At 34.0% G+C, this 6,000-nt stretch overlaps 1 protein-coding gene across 1 annotated transcript in view; it reads left to right on the top strand.

The window, feature by feature from the left end:
* Window positions 1–1,387: 1,387 nt before the first annotated feature.
* The window catches only part of PECAM1 (platelet and endothelial cell adhesion molecule 1), a 111,004-nt gene continuing 106,391 nt past the window's right edge, over window positions 1,388–6,000 (top strand). The window contains exon 1 of the mRNA XM_074260522.1: window positions 1,388–1,499. The gene's annotated coding sequence lies outside the window, so the exon portion shown is untranslated. The remainder of the gene's footprint in view (window positions 1,500–6,000) is intronic.

Genomic DNA, 6,000 nt, shown 5'->3' with positions numbered 1-6,000 from the left:
AAATTGCCAGGTGATGTGGAGAGACTCAGAAAGTGATGAATGGAAGGGACCAGATAGGTTAACTGCTTGGGGGAGAGGGTTTGCTTGTATCTCTACAGATGGAGAAGGAATCAGATAAGTGCCAACGAGCCATATTCGCCTTGTCCATCAGAGAGAGACGGAGCAGGCCCTTGAAACAAAGGAAAAGACCCAAGAAACATCAGATGGTTCCATTGCTGACTATGCCCACCATTGAAAGAGCATGGCAGTTATGGCGTTTGACTCATGGACATCAAAAATTGTTGGACTTCAAAACCCTCAGGAATCAGTGGATTCTCTGAGATAAGACTGTTGTAGGACTTGAAAACCCTCAGGAATCAGTGGATTCTCTGAGATAAGACTGTTGTAGGACTTGAAAACCCTCAGGAATCAGTGGATTCTCTGAGACATGATAAGACTGTTGTAGGATTTCTAAACTCTCAGGAATCATTGGATTCTCTGAGATATGATAAACCTGTTGTAGGACTTGAAAACCCTCAATAATCAGTGGATTCTTTGAGATATGATAAGGCTGTTGTAGGACTTGAAAACCCTCAGGAATCAGTGGATGCTCTGAGACATGATAAAACTGTTGCAGGACTTCAAAATCTGCAGGAATCATTGGATTTCCTAACACATAAAAAGACTGTTGCAGGACTTCAAAAACTTGCAGGGATCATTGGATTCCCTGACATGTGAAACAACAGACAATAGATTAGTTTTGGACTATCTCTTGGCTGCTGAAGAAGGCATATATGTGACTGTTGTTTGCGTTCCCTCATTCCAGGACTTCTGGAAATCTTTTATAACACCATGTTGATTATATTGTTTGTTATATCACTACTTGCATGTATAATTCATGTTTGTTACATCACATTGAGCCTGCACTGGCTATAGGGAGAGTCATCACTAATAGCCTGTGCCCTATTGCTATGTGCTTGTGTAATACCTCCCATGCTGATGGGTTTGTGCATATCTGTTTCCAATAAGACCCTTCAGCCCAGAAACCCGCTAGCAATCTCCAATTCCTTTTGGTGCTTTTCACCTCCCTTCCTGAGATGTCAGGGAGAGTGTGATTATCTCCTTTTTGGGGTTCTCACCTCCCTGAGAAGTCAGGGATGATGTGACCACCTGTGTTCTAAAACAAAAGAAAGAGGGAGATGTAAAGGGCTGAAACTCTTGAGTTAATGCACTGAGGTCAGATAATCTAGCACTTGAGGCTAATTACCAATTGGACAATACTCCATAGGAATATGCTTGGAAAATGACCCTTCCCACTATCTTGTGCTGACCCAATTGTTTGGTGTATACAGAGAATTGTGGGAGGAACTAAGAGGTGCAATGAGACTAGCCAGGGTCGCTTGGGTGAGAGAGAAGAAGGGGTGAGGTCATAGAGATCCTACGCGTCCACTCTCTTCACTTCTACCGCTAAAGACCAAGAATAAAGACTTTTGCTTATCCTGACTCCAGCTGATTCTAAGGTACCCAGGGTGCTAATGCGGCTGCCACAAATACCAAGAAGTGTAATTTATTCCTAGGTCTCATGGATACCCTTATGCAATCCTAACCAGTTTCCTATTGATATGACATAGTTTGCAATATATTACTTGTGGGAAATGCTTTTGTTGCAGTGTTATATAATAGTGGAATAAGGTGAAGTCGGACTCAGAATAATCACTTCCTTACCTTGAACCTTAGTTTCCATTTATGTAACAGGAATTTAACTAGATGATTCCTAAAGTTTTTTCTATTTCTAAAACCTATTCTCTTATTTTATTCTTAAATCTCAGATCAGCTTGTTCTTCTCTGAAATTCTTTAGTTAGCACATAGCTTATTAGTGAGGTGTATGGGTGGTCAGGAGGATTAATACCTCTCATGTAAAAGCTTGTGGATCTCTCATCTACCTTTGGTGTCAACCTTTACTCAACTCTCATCCATGGATCCAAGAAGCCATAGCAGTCTCAACTGGCAAATTATAGCCATCTGAATCCAGAGAGAGGATTATGGAGACTGACCGTGGATCACAACATAGTAACAGATAAACAACCTTTGTTGTTGTTTGTTTACTTGTTTTTTTTTTTTCTTTCTCATTTTTTTCTCTTTTGATCTATTTTTTTTTTTTTTTTTTTTTTTTTTTTTTTTTGTGCAGCATGATATATGTGGAAATATGTTTCGAAGAATTGCACATGTGTAACCTATATTGAATTACTTGCTAGCTAGGGGAGGGGAGAGGAGGGAGAGAGAGAGAAAAAATTGGGGACACAAGATTTTGCAAAGGTGAATATTGAAAGCTATCTTTGTATGTTTTTTGAAAAATAAAAAGCTATTATTATTTTTAAAATATAATTTAAGGAGTCTATCCAGTAATGTGTTGGAGCTGGCTTGAATTGGCTAGTCCTGAGTTGGCAATGTTATTTGTTGTTTTAAAAGAATTAATATCAACCACATCAGGGTGTATTTTCAATATATTATTATTTTATTTAAACCATCATGTCTGTATTAATTATTTGATAATGAGCTTAATTGCATTTTGTTCTAATGATGCTAAGAAAATGTATGGAATAAAATCTGAGTAGCTGTAAAGTTTTTAGACATTTTTCCTAAAATCATAATTTGGCACTGTTTAAATCGCCAAGCAGAGAAGCCAGGTGGCAGAATGGATAAAGGGCTAGGTCCTTAATCAGGAAAACTCACCTCTTTGAGCTCAAATCTGACCTCAGACACTTACTGGGCATGTCATTTAATCCTGTTTGCCTTAGTTTCCAAATTTTTGAAATGATCTGGTGAAGGAAATGGCAACTCCATACAGTATATTTGCTAAGAAAATTTCAAATGGGGTCAGGAAGATTCAGATGTGAATGATAAAGACTGAACAACAAAAATCATCTTACTTCAATATTTGGAATAGAACAAGTTAACAATTTAAATATATTTCTGGATAAAATTCATTCTTTTGTCATCAATCTAATGAAAATGAAACTGAGCTAGAAACTGTAGCTAAAGAATTTGAAGTTGAAATTATTAAAATTAGTTGAGTACTGGGATCTATATGGGTGGCATGTTTTATGAGCTGCTACTTTTATAAGACATATATATATATATATATATATATGTGTGTATATATATATATATATATGCATTTCTCTCATTCTTCTTATTGTAATTTGGTAAAAAGATTAGCTAAAAATAAATTCTTGCAAAATTTTAATGATGGATATTCTTGAAGAATATCATTATTTTTCAATTGCATTGTGGTTAAGATCAATGAGCATTCAAAAAGTACAAAAATTACTCAGATTTACCATAAGAGCTTTGGAGAATTAATAATATTTTATTAAAGAGAGCTTTAAGCATTCATTTTTGTAAGACTTTGTATTCCAATTTTTTTTTCTTTCTCTGTCTCTTAGCACCCCTCCCCAAGACAGCAAGCAATCTGATATAGGTTAAATGGGCAATCTAAGCTTTGGAAAATTTAAAGACTGGCACTGAAAAGCATAAATATAAATTGGTTAAGTCACATAAATTTAAATAAGTAATAAATTTTATGCTTTTCCTAGGAGTATATTACTAGAAAATATAATACAATACATGAACTTATTTCTTTTATTGGACAAAAACAATGGTGAAGGCACTTTAATTGTTCTGATTTGTTGAAATCATCTGCTTGACCTTATGAAAAACTAACTTCACAATGGACAACTAGTAAAAAAGTTGTATCACTGAAGTGAAATTTTAAAGTATGAAATAAACTTGAATGATTTTCAAGTTCTTGTAGATAATAATGTAGAATCAAATAATGTTCCAATTTATGCAATTATACAAAAAAGCTAAGAGAATAGTTAACTTTTATTTTAGTCAGTAGTTTTGAAGTTGAAAAAGGTTTCAGTTTATTGAATATAATTTGTATGAGGGTAGATTATATATGAAATTTATACAATAAATAAATATAGTGGGAAAAGATTAAACAGATTAAGACACAACTCCATTTGTTGAATCATGGTTGAATTGATGGTTATCAATACAAGAGTTCTGCAAAAGTGAATGAAAACATTGTGTGAAAATCAATCAACTATGTGGAATTTATAATAAAGAACATTAAATATTTTATTATTTGTATTGTGTGCTACACACATATCAGTAAATTTATAATAAACATATATATATATATACACACACACACACAAATATACATACTTTTTTGTGTGGGGGAAGAGCTGGTTGTTAAACATTTATTAGCATACCACTGAGGATGTCCTAATTTTAAGGAGGGAATGTTCTATTAAAATTTTTCTTACTATGCCATTTTATTAAATGCAATTACTTTGAACTGTTCCTTTCCTAGAGAAAAACTGAATCTTTCCTAGAGAAAAAGTAAAACATTGTCTCATGGATATTTAAAATTCAACATGTTTAAAACCAAACTCACTATCTTTCTAAGTCTTCTCCTATTCCTGATTTCCTCATTACTGAAGGTATCACCATCCTTCCAGTCACCCAGGCTCAAAAATCTAGGTATCATTCTTGATTCTCTCTCATGGTCCATAACCAATCAGCTGCTAAGTCCTACTATATCTACCTTTATAACATCACTTGTATACTACCACTCCTTTGATTTTGCCACTAACCCACTCCATTGCCTTCTTACTTCATGCTTGAATTATTATAATAACCTCCATTAAGCCTAAAACTGATCTTCCTAAATTGAAGGTTTGACTATAGTATGATTTTAATAAACCCCATTGTCTTCCTATCACCTCCAGGATCCATTGTAAAATCTTCTTTTTTTAACCCAAAGCATTTCATAATTGGCCTTTTCCTACCTTTCCAGTCTTCTTACACTTTATTTCATGGCAAGCACTATTGTTGTGGCACTGGTGTCCTTGCTTGTCACTGGCATAAGACATTTCTCTTTGTATTTACAGGCATTTTCACTCCTCCATTCTATAGCTCTCTTCCCTCCTCATCTTTACAATCTAGCTTCTCTGGTTTCCTTCAAGTTTCATCTAAATCTTCATCTTCACGTTCTGTGAAAATCATTTTTCAATCTTTAATGTTAGTGCTTTTTTTTTTTTTTTCCTGAAATGATCTCCAATTTGTCTTATACATACATACATACATACATACATATATATATATATATGTATATATATATATATATATATTTTTTTTTTTTAAACATAATGGTATGTATGTTGTCTTACCTATTAGATGGTGTATTCCTTGAGAACAAGGCTGTCTTTGGTTTTGGTTTTGGTTTGTTTTTATTTTTATGCCCCAGAGTTAAACATGGTACCTGGTACGTAGTAGGCACTTAATAAATGCTTGCTGATTTGGCTTGGTAAGGACTCTTGAACTGGGTTTTGAGTGGATGTGGGCTCATATTGTGGGAACTTCTGCTACATAGTCTCTGAAGGGTCTTCTGGTAGCTACTGTGTATTGGTGGACATTACAACCCCCTATTCTAGACAGTTATCACACTTTAGGTTAGACTTTTCCCAAATCCTTTCAGATTTAGTATGAAAATGAATCTGACCCAAAACAAAAGTTAATCTAAGATTAAATCATTGTTCTCTAATCACCTATTCTTAATTCCTGGCTTCCTTATGAAGACTTGTAATTGGCAAACTTCATTACTTTGGTGCTGTAATTTGTAGGGGAAAAAACATCATAGTTTGTTATATTTGCAGTTTTAGAATTAAAAAAAAAATACCGGGAATTAGAGAAACTTTATAATTCAAGCAAATTTACCTCATTGTGTCTTTTCCCATCTTCTTTATTTCTATGGATGGAACAAACATTTTTATAATCCCCAAAATTCAAACCTACCTTGAGTTATTAAACCTTTCTTCTGAAAATCCACTCCCCGAAGGAGTCCTTTTTTTTTTTTTTTTTTTTTTTTTTTTTTTTTTGGCAACAAAGGAAAACCGTTTTTTAAAACAAAACAAAACAAAACAAAAAATCAACCAACAAATGCAGTGGCC

Source organism: Sminthopsis crassicaudata, chromosome 4 (assembly GCF_048593235.1).
Source record: "Sminthopsis crassicaudata isolate SCR6 chromosome 4, ASM4859323v1, whole genome shotgun sequence".
Classification (NCBI taxonomy): domain Eukaryota; kingdom Metazoa; phylum Chordata; class Mammalia; order Dasyuromorphia; family Dasyuridae; genus Sminthopsis; species Sminthopsis crassicaudata.
Note: the sequence above shows the minus strand (reverse complement) of the source record. Positions and strands in the feature narration are given on the sequence as shown.